The following is a 17,596-nucleotide window of genomic DNA, read 5'->3' as shown; positions in this document are numbered from 1 at the left end:
ATTCACCCTTAACGTGTCCGCGGGGCAGATCGGGGTACCGGTGTTATAAAGAACAGCGAGTAAAGGAGCAACAGGCTTCAGGTGTGGACCAATAGGACGAGTTTTAGGGTACAAACAGACCCGAGGAGTTTAGAAACTCTCGGGTTGGAAAAGTGCTGGGTGGGAAAAGCGCTTTGTGGGAAAAGCCAGGAAAAGCTGCTGAGTCACAGATTTAAAAAAAAAAGGGAAAAAAAACTTAAAGCTTTACGAACATGGAAGTTATTAACATCTGTGCTGAGGCAAATGAAATACAAGATTTGCTGAGTGAAAGGAACCTTAAAAAATGCTGGAATTTTAGTTTGTGTGAAAGTGTGTTAAAGTGTTAATATTTTCCTGACTATGAATGTTTAAGAATTTACAATATTCCTTTGTCTGAAAGTATGTCCTTAAAAAAAAAGAAAAATGTCTGTTGTGTGTTTTAGCTCCACCCACTTCTCTGTGTTAAAAAAAAAGCATTTAACCCTTTTGTCTTGTCTTGGATTTTGGAAGTTTTAAGAATGCAAATAAGATTATGCCCTCAGAATTGGAAAAACTTTGAACTAATTTAAGTTAAGCTGGTGTGTAAAAAAAAAAACTGAGAAGAACAAAAACAATTTGTTTAACCAAAGATTAAGTTCCAGTCTAAGATTTAACCTTGTAGTTGCGGTTGCTATGGTGAAATCTTCCAAAGCAGTTTGACTTGATTTGTTTAAATGTTGAAAAACTAATTTTTCTCCAGTTATATTCAATGTTTTTACATTATTTTGGAAAGACATCTGAAGAAAGGACAATAAGAAATATGACGTAATTTACTGTTTTCTGCAAGCATGTGCTATTTTGTGTTGTCTGTTCATTGTTGATGCAGAGGATGGGCTTCGGCTTTGAAGTTACAGTTGCCGGTGTGCCTGGAAGAAAATGAATTTGAATGTGAATGTTTGCAGGGCATGAGTGATTGTTTCTTTGTTGAAATGGCTTCCTTCTTTCTTTTCAAAGTGATACTGGTTGTTTGAAAGGGGATTTGGTTTGGATTGATTTGGAGTTGTGAGGTGGGTTAACCTATTGAAGCTAGACTATCATTGTGGCCACGGGATGTGGATTGGTGTAGTCCGAATTGAATAAGATAACTCTGCTCCGCAAGAACATCCGATAGTGACAGGTCCCTCTACAATATTTGATTGACTACAGTACTGGGAGCCCTGCAGAATGCGGGACTAAAGGTAAACCCTAGAAAGGTACAGGTAGGGAAGGACGAAGAAATCTACCTTGGATACATAATAACACAAGGGAAGAGACAAATGCCCGACGACAGATGGGAGGGGCACTAGGACCAAGAGGAGCAGCATGCAACCACTGGCTGCATGCTTTGATTTATCACAGTTCCGTACTTACAAGCAGCTAGAGATGGCAGCAGGAAGGGACCGCTTTATCCCAGAATATGTAGAAATGGCCCAGCCTATACAGGATTTGATCAAAGGGAGAAACCATCCCAGGAGTTGGTGGACTGGGGCCCCGACCATGAAACAGCTTTTGTAAAGTTAAACAAGCCCTCGTAAGTGCTCCTGCCCTGGGATTACCAGACCAGAATAGGCCATTCCACATCTATAACTACCACAGTAAGGATCATTACAATGGCAACGGACAGGTTAAAAGGGAAGGTCATCCAGAAGGAAGCCTATCGGCTCAGGTAGCAGACTTGATGGCTCTCACCGAAGCCCTGAGGTTAGCCGAAGGAAAAAGTGTAAACATATACAGATAGTCGGTATGCCTTTGGGGTGGTGCCTGATTACATGGTAGCCTGGAGTAGGCGAGGATATATGACATCAGGAAGAGGACCCATAAGACACGAGGATATAATCAAGGAATTAGTAGGAGCCCCTCTCCTACCCCAAGAGTGCGCAATAATAAATGAAAGCACACAAGAAGATTACTGACCTACACCAACAGGGCAATGTATGGGCAGACGAGGCAGCCAAGCGGGCAGCTGAGGAAGGGAATCTGACCAATGAAGCCCAAGTGTTCGTGTTTAGTTAAAGTGTGAAAACACAACTGTCTTTTTCGATTGGAAATGTTTTTTTATTTACGTGAAGTGACGCAGTTGCGTAAGGCTGATAATGTTTTGCTCCACCTTCTTAAAGCCTGCAGAGGAGTTAACCCTTTCCACTGACAGCTGCTTAAGTTCACCAAGCAACAGCTTTAGTATGAAATTTGAAGATATTGGACATTATTACATTTAAGTTTCTTAATGTTAAGTTAATATTTCCCCACAGTGATAGAAGGAAAATTATGATTTGATTAATGGAAGTTATCTTGTAAACTAATTGTATGATAAGGTGCAACATGAGCTTGTACCGGTAGTGCTAGATTTGACAGATACGGCCTTACCTACGTGGTGTTCTAAGAAAACTCAACAATTATATTACACCTTCTAACTCAATTGTTAAAACAAGGCGCGACATGGAGTGGTGGTGGGCACCGTAAAAGAGATAAACAAATATGGAGACGTAAAAGGTCTGTGATAAATGACGCAGCAACTGCCTTTAATATGGGTACCTCAGTTGTTAATACTATTGATTTGGCGACACTGGATCAAAAGGTTAGAGACCTAGGGTCTCGCATTAAAGCTGTATTACAAAAAACAAATGAAAATACAGATAAAGAATTATCTGAGGATCAAATGCTGACCATACATCTGCAAAAGATAGTTACAGTGCTAGAAACACACGCCCAAACCATTAATAAATTAATAAAGGAAGAATACAATGCATCTCAGCAGGTGGCTGCTAATGACATATGTAACACATATGGTAACTGGATTCTGGAAGAAACCCGAGAAAACCTGGCCCAGATACAGGCAGGGGAAGTACCCTTATGGATAACAAATCAACAAATACGGGTGAACCTGACCGGTGGGCACAAGGGGGACGGTACCTCTAAACGGGCAGTAGCAGGCAGGAGCTTGACGGATTGCCAGTTGAGAGCAATGGTTCGGGTGAACCCCACACAAGTCGAATGTAAACCTGATGGGGGAGGGCTCCTAGGGTTGGTATTGGTAATACCGGTGATGGCACCCGAGGCGCAAGGACGAGAGGTGTACCGAATACAGAATATTGGGGTAGTGAAGGACGGAATGCACATATCCCATCACAATATGTTACCATATGCTGAAAAGATTAAAGGGAATTTGGCTGGAACAAAATTGGAGGGATGTGTTACTAGGCACGCTATCACTGTATGTCCACATAGTATTGGACACAGCCCAGAGGCACAGTGTGGGTTTAACAATACTGGTACAAATCAGGATATTAATTGTACCATGGAGGCCCTAGAGGCGGATTTAAAACCCACTCAAGTGGCATATGCCGGAAAGGGTGAATACAGTGTTACAACTAATTTGAAAATGTTTAAATATGCCAATCCAACTTGTGATATTCCAAGTTCAGAGTTCTGCTTCACTCCTGAAATCCTGGTACGGATTGGACACGAGGAATTGGTGGAGATACACTAGCATAACCTCACCACCTTACAAGTTTCTGAAGATATCAAGAAAGACTTAAGGGACTATCAGAACACATTTGGGTATCCGATACCCCTGTTGCCTGAACACTTGGAAGTATTGCGAATGGAGATACGCCTCGCCCAGAAGGTTTGTTATAACCTACAACAGAACAATAAAAACATTAAGCGTGACATTGACTGAATTAAAGTCACCACTTGGTGGGATGACCTTTGGAGTTGGGGACTGAATGTACAGATCCATCCTTGGATTAGATTAATTTTGCATGTATTAGTAGTAGTGCAGTTTGTTGTAATGTGCTACTTGATTTTTATGGCCTGTAATGAATGTCGTAGGCACAGGATGAAAAGGTTGGCTAAGGCAGTAAAGCAGAGACTGGGTGAGAATGTTCCCAGTGCCTCTTTGACTTCAACAAAGGACACGTCTGAGTGGTACCGGGAGTAGTATATACTGGGGTAAGGTGCATATAAAAGGGGAGACAATCATAGATTGATAAGACTATGCCTCTCTTCCATCTGGACTGGTGGCCACCACGAAGGGAACCTGGTTAAGATGAGGTACAGCATCCTGCATATAGGTGACGGATAAAGTTTGTCTACCTTGGGCTTAGCCAAGGGCCAAAAGGGGGGATTGTTAGGTTAAAATTTGGTTTAAAAGATATAAAGGGGTCCTCAATATTCGACCGTTATAAAACTGTCTGAAAGGTACCATTTAGTCTTGTTAGCTGGAAAACAAAATGCAAAGCACCATGGGATACTTGGCTATATTAACCATTTTTAGACTAACATAAATAAAAATTAGCTGACATTCTGAAGTGTTGCTTGTAATTACAACTTGGTAACTGTTTAGAAAGAGCCTGTTCTTGGAAGAGATAAGAGTACAAAGGCACGATTAAGAAGCAGCAGCAAATAAGGCCTTGAAGAAGTATTCAGCCAGCTGCATAATTCAATGTGGTTTGGTATCCAGCTAGCCATGTCTCTGCTGGAAAATACTTTCCCATACCGATAACAAGAGTAAGAGATAGCTCATGAATATGACGCCTCCTACAGTCGACAAGCTTTTTACTGACGTATTCAGGGGGTACTCGAGTTCGAAGGACAGGCTTAGTAGTTGATTGATTAACCATGTAAACCAATGAAGTATCAATATTCACATGTATACTCCCCATTAGTAATAAGTGGGTGTTGTCTAATAAACTGATCACCTTCAAGAACCACATCGAGAAGACAAAGGCAAAAGTGAGCGTACAAAACAACATCCTGAATAAGCTCACTAACACAAGATGGGGAACAAGCCTGAAAACATTGCGAACCAGTGCACTTGCTCTTTGCTATTCCACTGCCGAATACGCCTGCCCTGCATGGGACAGGTCTACTCATGCCAAGAAGATGGATGCCGTTCTGAATGCAAGCTGCCGATTTATCACAGGTTGCTTAAAACCAACCAGCACCAACAGCCTATATATCCTGGTGGGTATCGCTCCCCCTGATATAATAAGAATGGTAGCCAGCAAGAAAGAACGACTCCGTCAAACATCAGATGAGAGACATCCTCTGCATTGTCATACACCTACACCCAGCCGCCTAAAGTCAAGAAAGAGCTTTATGAACAGTGTTGTTTCATTACAATCAACCTCATCTGAAGCCTGCATCACCTTGTGGAAAGACCGGCTCGCCAGTCCTGAACAACCCCCAGCGATGGAAATTTTACTTGATGAAAGCCTTCCCCCAGGAGCTAATTGCAACTGGGCAACCTGGAATTGCTTTAACAGACTTAGGACCGGTGTAGGTTGCTCAAAGGTGTCACTAAGCAAATGGGGATATTCAACCAGCCCGACAACTTGTGAATGTGGAACTGAGGCACAGACTATGCAACATCTCCTGCAATGCCCATCGTTAGAGGAACCCTGCACTGTTGAAGATCTTGCCGAATTCAACAACGAGGCGCAAAAATGTGTCCAGTTCCGGCTGGGCTATGTATAGACTGTCCGTGGACACAATAAGAAGAACTGTATAAACTAAGCTGTATTGTCACTTTTCCTCTGAGAACGGTGCCTCCAGCTGGGGTTGGCTGAGGTGGTTCTCCCATGTGCACTCGTAATAAACTATTGATCTGGGAAACACCTGAGTCTGTTACTTCTGTTTTACCACCCAGATTTTCCTCGCTTACAGCTGTAGAGGCAGGAACCCTCACAGCATTCAAGAAGCATTTAGATGAGCACTTGAAACGCCATAGCATACAAGGCTACAGTCAAAGTGCTGGAAAATGGGATTAGTATAGACAGGGCTTGATGGCCAGTGCAGACACGATGGGCTGAAGGGCCACTTTCTGTGCTGTATAACTCTATGCCTCTATGAATATGACCCATCCACCCTATCAATTCCTTTAATCACCTTTAGTATCTTAATTAGATAACCCCTTAATATTCTATATTAAAGGGAATATAAGACTAGTCTATGCAACCTGTCCTCATAATATAACCCTTTTAGCCCAAGTACCATTCTGTTGAATCTGCGCTGCTCCCCCTCCAAGGCCACTTATCCTCTCTTAAGGTTCGGTGCCCAGAGCTGACTGCAGTGCCGCAGATGCGGCCTGACCAGGGCTCTGTACAGCTGGAACAGAACTACCACCCCTTTCAATTATAGCCCCTTTGATAAAAAGGGGACCATTCCATTAACCTTTAAATTATTTTTTGTACCTGACTATGAGCTTTCTGAACTTGGACACCTAAGTCTCTCTGTTCATCCACAGTTCCTAATTTCTATTTTATAAAATACTCTGATCTATCTTTCTGAAGGCCAAAGTGGATGACCTCACACTTCCCCACATTGAACTCCAGCTGACACAGTTTTTCCCATTCACCTTATTTCTCAATCTCACTTTGCAACTTTCTGCTCCCAACTACACTAGTTACTGTGCCACCTAACTTTGTGTCTTCAACAACCTTGTATATACGGCTCTCTATCCTTTCATCCAAGTCATTTATGAGTAGATTGCAAAGCCCCAGTACTGATCTCTTGATGCACCACTAGCCACATCCTGCCAACCTGTCAACATACGCATTAACACTACTGTCTGTCTCCTACCTCCGAACCAATTCCCTACCCATGTCAATAGGTTGCCTCCAATTCCATTCACTCTCATTTTTGTTAATAGTCTCTTTTGTGGAATCTGATCCAATGCCTTCTGGAAGCCCACATAAATAATATCCTTAGACACTCTATAATCTACTATGTTAGTTCCAGCTTAATAAAAATCAACTTGGTTTGTTCAAAATGCCTTGCCCGGTACAAATCCACGGTGGCTCTCTCTGACCAGTTCATATCTGTCTCGGTGCCCAATCACTCTGTCCCTAATAACAGATTATACTAACTTCTCTACAACAGACCTTAGACTAATAGGCCTATAATTTCCGATTTTGTCTCCGCTACCCTTCTTAACAAATGGAGTGACGTGGGCAATGTTCCAATCCATGGGGCACTTCCTGAATCCGGAGAGTTTGGGAAGAACATGGCTGGAACATCTACAATTTCCTCAAATACTTCTGTTAATATCCTGCGGTGGAAACCATCAGGAACTGAAGATTTGTCTACCTTTAATCTCATTATTTTCTCCATGACAAAATTTTGCTTATATTAAATCAGGTAATCAATTCTAATTAATTAAAATCTGGACCTTGGCATTTATAACCCTTAAAAGTTGACAGAGAAGTCTGACATAAAACCTAACAACCCAGAGTAAGGTTTTATTGATAGGATGTGTTTGCTTTTCTAAAAATGTTACCCGTCCATCTCCAATGACATGAAGCCAACATTGATTCACAAATGAAACCATTGCACAGCATTGTTTGCAACTTTTGTTAGCGGCCCACATTGCTCCACTTATTGAACTATTGACATCCACAGAGGGCAACGACCACGGATCCCAGCCTATTGATAGCGGCCCGCATTGCTCCACCTATTGAACTAATGGAATCCACACGGCAACAACGACCACGGATCCCAGCCTATTGTTAGTGGCCCGCATTGCTCCACCTATTGAACTAATGGAAACCACACAGGGCAATGAATATGGATCCCAGCCTATTGTTAGCGGCCCACATTGCTCCAGCTATTGAACTAATGGAAACCACACAGGGCAATGAATATGGATCCCAGCCTATTGTTAGTGGCCCGCATTGTTCCAGATATTGAACTAATGACATCCACACAGGGCAACGACCACAGATCCCAGCCTATTGTTAGCGGCCCGCATTGCTCCAGCTATTGAACTAATGGAAACCACACAGGGCAATGAATATGGATCCCAGCCTATTGTTAGCGGCCCACATTGCTCCACCAATTGAACTAATGGCATCCACACAGGACAACGATTACGGATCCCAGCAGACGGTAAATGGTCAGCTGGGTGCTTCCTGTGACATGAGATCTCAGGATCTTTCTTTGAGGCATTTTGTGGGCACAGTTTGTGTGAATGGACCGCCAACAACATAAGAACGAAGAAAGCACAAGCAGATTGCCTTATCTATCAATGGGAAGGTTTTATGTTTGTCTTGTTTCATTAACACTTTTAAATGTTGGTAAACTTTATTAGTGCAATACCTGTGCAGCTCCTCATTTTATATCAAGTTGTTGCACTAAGTATACAATGTTGCAAATAGATTTAAATTAACACTGAATTAGTAAGAGTTTCAGGCAAACTTTATAAATTATGTTTAGTATTTCAGGCGCCATGTGTATATTTTTCATTTCTTCTCGTTCTACATTAATTTAGCAATTAGAGTGATGGGAAATTTCACCACAGTCTTCAACTCCTCTCTGAATTTAGTCTGGGTCACGGCATAAATACAAGTGTTTGTGCAAGAACTCAACAGTTGAAGCATGAATCCAATTTCTTGTAGGATATGCGAAGTGCTAATGGTCGCATTATTATGCATTGCCATTATGCGCAAGTATATGGAATTCACCAAAAATATCATCCATAACAGGATAAATTCCCCGATGTAGCAAATAGTAACATAATGGATTTCCTTCGCTTCTCCATCTCTGGGTCACTGGGACTCTCCCCATTGCTTTGGGCCCGGAGTCTCCTGCGGACTCTGCTGGCCACTAAAATGTGTCTGACGGTTAAAGCATTGAGCAGCAGAATCAAAACAAATGTAATAAATGGGGCTAAAATATAATGAAGGGTTTCAATTACTCCCCATATGCGTGAAAGCAAAACACTGTCTGTTACATAACAAAACCAGGGAATGTTAAAAAGTAAATATTCACATATACATAAAGTACCAGAAAGTGTTCTTTACACAGAACAGCACACTCACTGCTGCTAGAACCACAGCCACCGTTTTCTCGGTGCAATATTTTGTTTTCAGCTTCTGGCAACAAATGGCCACACATCGATCAAAGGTGAAAGCGACAGTGAACCAGACAGAACAGTCTGTGACTGCGTAGAGCAGGATGGCGTGGATATTACACACTTTAATGTCCGCAGAAAAAGGAATTGTGCAGCGTGGGCAATGGGAATCTGCCTTCGTGTCACGTCATTGATAATGACCAGTAGATCCGCCGCTGCCATGGACACCAGGTAACGGGTGACACATTTGGAGAGACCGCACCTTCCTCAAGACAGGATCACAATCGTCGCTAAGTTAACTGTAAGGAAGGTTACAAAACAGAAATTATACATCAGGCTCAAACAGAACCAGCAACCCGGTGGAGTTCGGTCTGAAATTAGATGCTTTGTTACTACATCAATTTATAGAGACTGATTTTTGATGGAGACTAACTTTCTGATGGAGACAGTGTTTACACTAAAAGCAGCTGCATGTTGTCAAACAAATAACGGAACAGGATAAAAGTAAGCACAATAAATAACAGGATCTTCAGCAAACTATCAGAAAAAACATTCCTGTGATGGGAGATTACTAGTGGATCTTGTAGAAAGCTACACCTTGTTGTAGCTGCAGGAAAGTATCACCCGCAGTTCTGAGGCTCAGACGGAAGCCTGTATGGAATTGGCCGTTCACTACATCAGGTATCACAGTGCTGTGGGATCGAGAGGGGCTGGGATGTTCGTTCCTATCACTGGCCACCGACTCTTACTGCAAGATGCACAGGTGTGGCAGTGAGATGAGAACAACTTTTGCGGGGTTGTGATACCTATGATGGACTCTGTCTATGTTCTCTTGGTGAAGGCATTTGTACCCTCGTAGCCCTGGGTACAAAATTCCAGCACGTTCAGAAAAGGGGAGAGAAAAGAGGGAGGTAAAATAAAAAAATACACACAGTAGATGGGAAGACATTAAGCTAACAGGGAGTTCCACGGACACTAGAAGGTGGAGATGAACAAGAAGTGAGATGAATGAGGCGGTCTCCTCCGGCGGGACTGCGGATGAGCAGCAGCAGAATGAAGAAGAGCGGAGGATGTGTAGGTCTCAGGTAACGATGTTAGACCTATGCTTGGAAGAAAGGAAGTGGAGGGAGAAGAAAGAAAATATATTAAATATAAATCAGTTTACAAATAATTGTATTAAAAACTCAGTCATTGGATTCATTCAGAGTCAGTTCGGCTTGTGTTGAGTGAGAAGCTCATGGGTTCAAGCCCCACTCCTGGGCTTGAGCGGGTTAACACTCCAGTTAAATACTGATCAGAGGCGCCCTCCTTTTGGGGAGAGTGTGATCAGAGATCGCCTGGAACCGCTGTTCTCATTCATGGGGTGTTAAAGTTGGGACTATTTCAAGAAGAACATGGAGGTCTCGGTGTCATTGCCAACATTCCCGCAGCAGACAACATCAACCAAACTATTTACCAGCTGCTGTGTGGAAAATATGCGGCTGATTTTGCTCCAAGTTCTCTCTAATTCATGTGTGTAAATGTGAAACACGTATTACTTTTCACACAGATACGATGATAGAAAGGACACAGGCGATTATCCAAAGTCAGGTTGCGCCTCACTGAGAGACTGTCTGAACTGTGCAAGGCCCGCATGGCTTTACATTGCTGTGTCAGAGTAATGATTAATATTAAGCTGGTGGAAATACGATTAATTGGCTATATTACTGGAACAAACATTGCACTTGTAATAACAACAGAAAACGCTGGAAACACTGAGCAGGCCAGGCAACTTCCATGGAGGGAGAAACAGAGTTAACATTTCAGGTCAAAGACCCTTCGTCAGAACTGGAAAAAAACAGAAAAGGGGATAGATTTTAAAGCAAGTAGGGACTAGGAAAAGGTGGAGTGGATGAAGGAACAAAAGGGAAGGTCAGCGACAGGATAGAAAGCAGGAGAGATTAAGAGACATGGAGAGACATTAAGAGATATTCAAGGAAGAAAGGATGGCTCTGGATGAAGTGTGAATGGCCCTGGCAGAATGAAGGACAGCTGCCATGTGGGAGGGAAGAAGAAAGCCCTGACGAAAGTGTGGATTAAAAAAAAGAGAATATATATATATATACATATGTGTAATAGGGGCCGAGGTTCTGATCTGAAATTCTTGAACTCTATGTTGAGCCCAGACGGCTGTAGAGTGCCTAATCGGAAGATGAGGTGCTGTTCCTCGAGCTTACACTGAGCTTACATGGAACAATGCAAGCGCCCGAGGACAGTGACGTCTGAGTGAGAATGGGGCAGTGAATTAAAGTGGCAGGCCACCGGGAGCTCGGCGTCCCCCTTACGGACTGAACGGAGGTGTTCCGCAAAGTGATCACCCATACTGTGTTTGGTCTCCCCAATGTAGAGGAGACCACATCATGAGCAGTGAATACAGTATACTAAATTTCAGGAAGTACAAGTAAATCGCTGTTTCACCTGGAAGGGGTATTTGGGGCACTGGACAGTGGGGAGGGGGCAGATATAAGGGCATGTGTTGCATCTCCTGCGCTTGCACGGGAAGGTGCCGGGCGAAGCGGAAGGGGAGCTGGGGGTGGCAGAGGAGTGGACTAGAATGTCGCGGAGGGAGTGGTCCCTATGGAATGCTGAAAGGGGAGGTGAGGGGAAGAAACGTTTGGTGGTGGGATCACGCTGGAGGTGGCAGAAATGGCGAAGGATGATCCGTTGAATGTGGAGGCTGGTGGGGTGAAAGGTGAGGACAAGGTGAACTCTATCATGGTTCCGGGAGGGAGTAGCAGGGGTGAGGGCAGAAGTGTGGGAGATAGAACGGACACGGCAAGAACAGACTGAAACGATGGGTCTACCAGGGCAGTCCTCTTTGTGGATCTTGGGAAGGAGGTAGAAGCGGGCTGTGTGGGATCATGAGGTTGGTGGCCGTGGGGGAAGATCTCCAGAGGAGATGAGGTCAGTGACCGTCTTGGAAACGGTGGTTTGATGTTCAGTAGTGGGGTCATGGTCCAGGTGGAGGTAGGAGGAGGTGTGGGAGAGTTGGCGTGCGGCTTCCACTAGGTAGAGGTCGGTTTGCCAAGCACCAACAGCACCACCCTTGTCAGCAGGTTTAATGACAATGTCAGTGATGGATCTGAGAGAATGGAGTGCTGCAAGTTCAGAGGGAGGTAGGTTGGAGTGAGTGAGGGGAGCAGAGAAATGGAGATGGCCGATGTCACAGCGGCAGTTTGCAATGAAAAGATCTAGAGAGGGTACGAGGCCAGAGGGAGGGGTCCCGATAGAACAGGAATTCAGAAAGTGGGAGAAAGGGTCAGCCATGCGGGGTGAAGACTCCTGGTCAAAGAAGTGGGCATGGAGGCGAAGGCGGTGGAAAAAGAGCGCAGCATCATGCTGAGCTCAAAATTCATTGAGGTGGGGGCGTAAGGGGATGAAGCTTAAGCCTTTGCTGAGGACTGATCGTTTGGGGTCAGAGAGGGGAAGGTCAGAGTGGATAGTGAAAACACGGCAGGGGGTAAGATTGGGAGAAGGGGGGTCAGAGGAAAGTGAAGGGGAAGAAGGTTCCGGAAGGGCATTGGTGTTCAAGAGTTGATGAAGCTTGCTATGCTTGACATCAGAAAGGAAGAAAAAAAGTTTTTGTTGAAGCGTCGGATGAGTCGAAGGATGAAATGGAACCGTGGACCCGGACAGCTTTGAGATAGAGTGCGTTGATGCTGCTGAAGAGTGTGGTTGAGAGTGTTCATGTGGTGCCACATGGTGTTGAGCGTGGATCTCAAGATGCGGTGAGAGCAGTAGTTTGAGGAACGATGGATATCTTGGAGGTATTTGTAATCCTGGGTGGATCCGAAACACGAAGGGTGGAAGTTTAGTTGGAATCCACGTGGAATAAGTCGGAACCGGAGACAATTGCTGAGGAAATTGATGTGGCTGTGAAACCGAGTCTTGGCAGATACCTGATCAAACATGAGAAGGGAAACTGAAAGTAATGAAGACAAACAAGGTTGAAGGGCCAAACGGAGACCCCATCGAAGAGAAGAGCAGAACTTCTTCAAGGTGGGCATTCCTAGAAGAGGTGTGGCAGTGAATGAAACACTAATACGATAGCAAAACGCTGCGGATGCTGGAAATCCGAAATAACAACAGAAAATTTTGGAAAAACTCAGCAGGCCAGGCAACATCCGTGGAGAGAGAAACAGAGTTAACGTTTCAGGTCGAAGACCCTTCTTCAGAACTGGAAAACAAAAGAAAAGGGGATAGATTTTAAAGCAAGTGGGGGCTTGGAAAAGGGGGAGGGAATGAAAGAACAAAAGGGAAGGTCAGCGACAGGATAGAAAGCAGGAGAGATTAAGAGACATTGAGAGACATTGACAGACATTAAGAGCTATTCAAGGAACAAAGGATGGCGCTGGATGAAGTGTGAATTGCGCTGGCAGAATGAAGGACAGCTGGGAGGGAAGAAAAAAGCCCAAATGAAAGTGTGGATTGTGGTAAACCACTGTTATCGTTCACAACCGTTCACTATTGTTACACTGTTAGTTATCACTGTTTACACTGTTGTTATCACTACACAAGGTTACCTCTTGCCACGCACGCTGTTATACCTGGGCTGACCTCAGCTGACTCCGCCCATGGCTCCGCCTGCTTGCCCAGGTATAAAGGTGACTGCTTGGCTAGCATTCTTCCTTGTTGGAACCGATCACCCACGAGGGTGGGCTCTGTTATTGAGCCAATAAAAACCTATAGTTACTATCTTAACGCATCGCTTTTCATGGACTGAATTGATAGGTATATCAATTTGATTGGCTAAATTTTGAAATGTATGGACCGGAGCAGCCAAACGACCAGCCAAATGGTCAGCGACAACAGCCCCAGCCAAAGGGCCAGCTACAACAGCCCCAGCAGCCGACCTGGCTGCGAGCCCTCCGACCGCCGTACCTGGATCTAAACCCACAGGCAGCGAATTCAGCCCTTGACTTCGAACACTGGCTGAGCTGCTTCGAATCCTGCCTGGGAGCCTCCGGCGTGCCTCCGGAATCCAAACTAAGAGTTCTGACTGCCCAGGTGAGCCCTAAAGTATTTGCACTCATCTGGGACCTTGCTACATACGAGGACGCCCTCAACCTACTAAAAGAGCAGTACCGGAGCCCAGTAAATTCAATGTTTGCCAGACATCTCCTAAGATCCCGCTCGCAACAGCCAGGAGAATCTGTCGATGAATTTTTACGGGCGCTACAAACACTCGGCAGGGACTGTGACTTTAAAGCGGTAACGGCTGCAGAACATACTGAAGGAAATATCCGCGATGCCTTCGTGAAAGGCCTTCGGTCCGACTACTCACGGCAAAGACTGCTCGAATCAAAGGACCTCGAATTGAAAACAGCTGCAGCCCTCGCTCGCTCCCTGGAAGTGGCCCATCGGGACCTCGAGGCGTACTCCAGGTACAGTGCTGCGCGACCCTGGGACTCGGGCCCGACTCCGGCCGCAATACCCCTCGCACCGCCGACCCTGGGACCTACTACGGCGTCGATGTCCCGGAATCGATCGGGACCGCCACCCCCGGGACCTGTTGCGGCAGCGGACCTCCGCGATCGGGCCGCCAGCTGCTTCTTCTGTGGCCAGGCAAGACATCAAAGGGCGCGCTGCCCTGCAAGGAACGCGACCTGCTCCGGCTGCAAAACGAAAGGCCACTTCGTAAACGCCTGCAGGTGGAAAGCCACAGACGCCAGCAGTGCTTCATGTGAGTTGTGGGGGCGGCCATCTTTTATCAAGGCCACAGATGCCAGCATTGCATCATGTGAGTCGTGAGGGTGGCCATCTTTGATCAAGGCCACAGACGCCAGCAGTGCCTCATGTGAGTTGTGGGGGCGGCCAACTTCTCCGCCATTTTGTCCAACTTCGTGGGGATCCGCGTCATGGGCGCCGCCATTTTGTTCGCCGCACTCGGACGCCGTTTTGTCTCCAGACCCAACCACCGCCTCACCTGCAGACTACAGCAGCTCACTCAGCCATAAACTGGCCTCCGTCACGCTTGACCAAGCCCTCCCGCATCATCTGTCCAAGTCCATGATGGACATCGAAGTAAACGGACACGCCACGACCTGCCTGTTTGACAGCGGAAGCACGGAGAGTTTTACTCACCCAGACACGGTGACCTGCTACTCCCTCACTATCTGGCCAACGCGCCATCGGATCTCGATGGCGGCGAAGTCCCATTCAACAGACATCAGCGGCTACTGTGTGGTGACCCTGTCGGTTAGGGGCACAGAATATAAAAACTTTAAACTTCTCGTCCTGCCCCAGCTCTGCGCTGCCGTCCTACTAGGGCTGGATTTCCAATGCCACCTCCAAAGTGTCACTCTGGCATACGGTGGACCCCTCCCCCCACTCACAGTCTACAACCAGCAGTTTTTAAACCGCCCGCCGCATACCACCTGCGGCCTCTCCACTCTCAAAGTCCCGCCCCCCTCCTTGTTCGCTAACCTCACCCGCGACTGTAAGCCCGTCGCTACCAAGTGCAGGCGGTACAGCGCCGGCGACAGAGCTTTTATTAGCTCTGAGGTGCAGCGTCTCCTGAAGGAGGGCATCATCGAGGGGAGCAACAGCCCCTGGCGTGCCCAGGTCGTAGTCGTTAAGACCGGCATTAAAAACCGCCTGGTCATCGACTACAGCCAAACCATAAACCGGTACACCCAGCTGGACGCATATCCCCTTCCCCGCATATCTGACATGTTCAACCAGATTGCACAGTACCGGGTATTCTCCACCATCGACTTAAGTCGGCCTATCACCAACTCCCTATCCGCCCTGAGGACCGCCAGTATACCGCCTTCGAGGCGAATGGCCGCCTCTACCACTTCCTTAGGGTTCCCTTCAGCGTCACCAACGGGGTTTCGGTCTTCCAAAGGGAGATGGACCGGATGGTTGACCAGAACGCGCTGCAGGCCACGTTTCCTTATCTAGATAATGTCACCATCTGCGGCCGCGACCATCATGACCACGATGTTAATCTGGAGAAATTCCTCCGTACGGCCCAATGGCTGAATCTCACTTACAATAAGGAGAAATGTATATTTAACACCTCGCGCCTTGCCATCCTCGGCTGCGTAGTAGAGAACGGAGTCATCGGCCCCGACCCCGAAAGAATGCAACCCCTCATGGAGCTTCCCCTTCCCCACTGTCAAAAGGCACTGAAGAGAACCCTGGGGCTCTTCGCTTACTATGCCCAATGGGTGCCCAATTATGCGGACAAAGCCAGACCCCTCATGAAGTCCACCTCCTTCCCCCTGACAGAAGAAGCATGCGCAGCGTTCTCCCTCATAAAAGGAGACATTGCGAAGGCCACAATGCACGCAGTGGATGAGTCCATCCCTTTCCAAGTGGAGAGCGATGCATCTGACTTCGCCCTAGCTGCAACCCTAAACCAGGCGTGGAGACCTGTAGCCTTCTTCTCAAGGACCCTCCAGGGCCCTGAGATCCGACACTCTTCTGTCGAGAAGGAGGCCCAGGCAATTGTGGAAGCGGTATGACGCTGGAGGCATTACCTGACAGGCAAACGATTTACCCTCCTCACCGACCAGCGTTCGGTTGCGTTTATGTTTAATAAGAAGCTGAGGGGCAAAATCAAGAACGACAAGATCTTGAGGTGGAGAATCGAGCTCTCCACCTACGAGTACGATATCTTGCACCGGCCTGGTAAACTCAACGAGCCCCCTGATGCTCTATCACGAGGTACATGCGCCAACGCGCAAGTTGATAGACTGCGGACCCTCCACAATGACCTCTGCCACCCCGGGGTCACTAGACTTTACCACTTCATTAAGGCCCGCAACCTGCCCCTACTCCATCGAGGAGGTCAGGACCATGACCAGGAACTGCTAAGTATGTGCCGAATGCAAAGCACATTTCTATAGGCCGGACAGAGCAAGCCTGATCAAGGCCACCCGCCCCTTCGAGCGCTTGAGCATCGATTTAAGGGGCCCCTCCCGTCCTCTGACCGTAATGTGTACTTCCTCAACATTATTGACGAGTACTCCCGTTTCCCCTTTGCCATCCCCTGCCCAGACATGACCAGCACCACGGTCATCAAATGCCTGAACGACCTCTTCGCCTTGTTCGGGTTCCCGAAATATATACATAGCGACCGGGGCTCATCCTTCATGAGCGAGGAACTTCGTTCGCCAGTTCCTGCTGGCGAGAGGTATTGCGGCGTGCAGGACCACCAGCTACAACCCCCGGGGGAACGGCCAGGTGGAAAGAGAGATTGCGACAGTTTGGAAGGCCGTCCTCTTAGCCCTAAAGTCTAAGGCCTCCCAACCTCTCGCTGGCAGGAAGTCCTCCCGGCAGCGCTCCATTCCATCCGGTCACTGCTTTGTACTGCCATTAACGCCACCCCTCATGAGCAAATGTTCGTTTTCCTCAGGAAGTCGACTACGGGAACCTCGCTACCAACATGGCTGACTTCTCCGGGGGCCCGTCCTGCTGCGGAAGCATGTAAGGACCCATAAAATGGACCCCCTGGTCAAGAGGGTAAACCTCCTGCACGCCAACCCCCAGTACGCCTACGTGGCATACCAAGATGGGCGGGAGGACACAGTCTCCTTGCAAGACCTCGCACCCTCGGGCACCCCAGAGATACCCCCGTTACCCCCCACTACTCCCCCCAAATCCAGCTCCTGTAGGCGGCATGCCGGAACCCCAGGAGCCTCTGTCGGACACGCAGACACC

This window comes from Somniosus microcephalus, unplaced genomic scaffold, assembly GCF_052327205.1.
Source record: "Somniosus microcephalus isolate GS21.2 unplaced genomic scaffold, FLI_Smic_1.0 unresolved_chr9, whole genome shotgun sequence".
Taxonomy (NCBI): Eukaryota; Metazoa; Chordata; class Chondrichthyes; order Squaliformes; family Somniosidae; genus Somniosus; species Somniosus microcephalus.
This window is presented reverse-complemented; position numbering follows the sequence as displayed.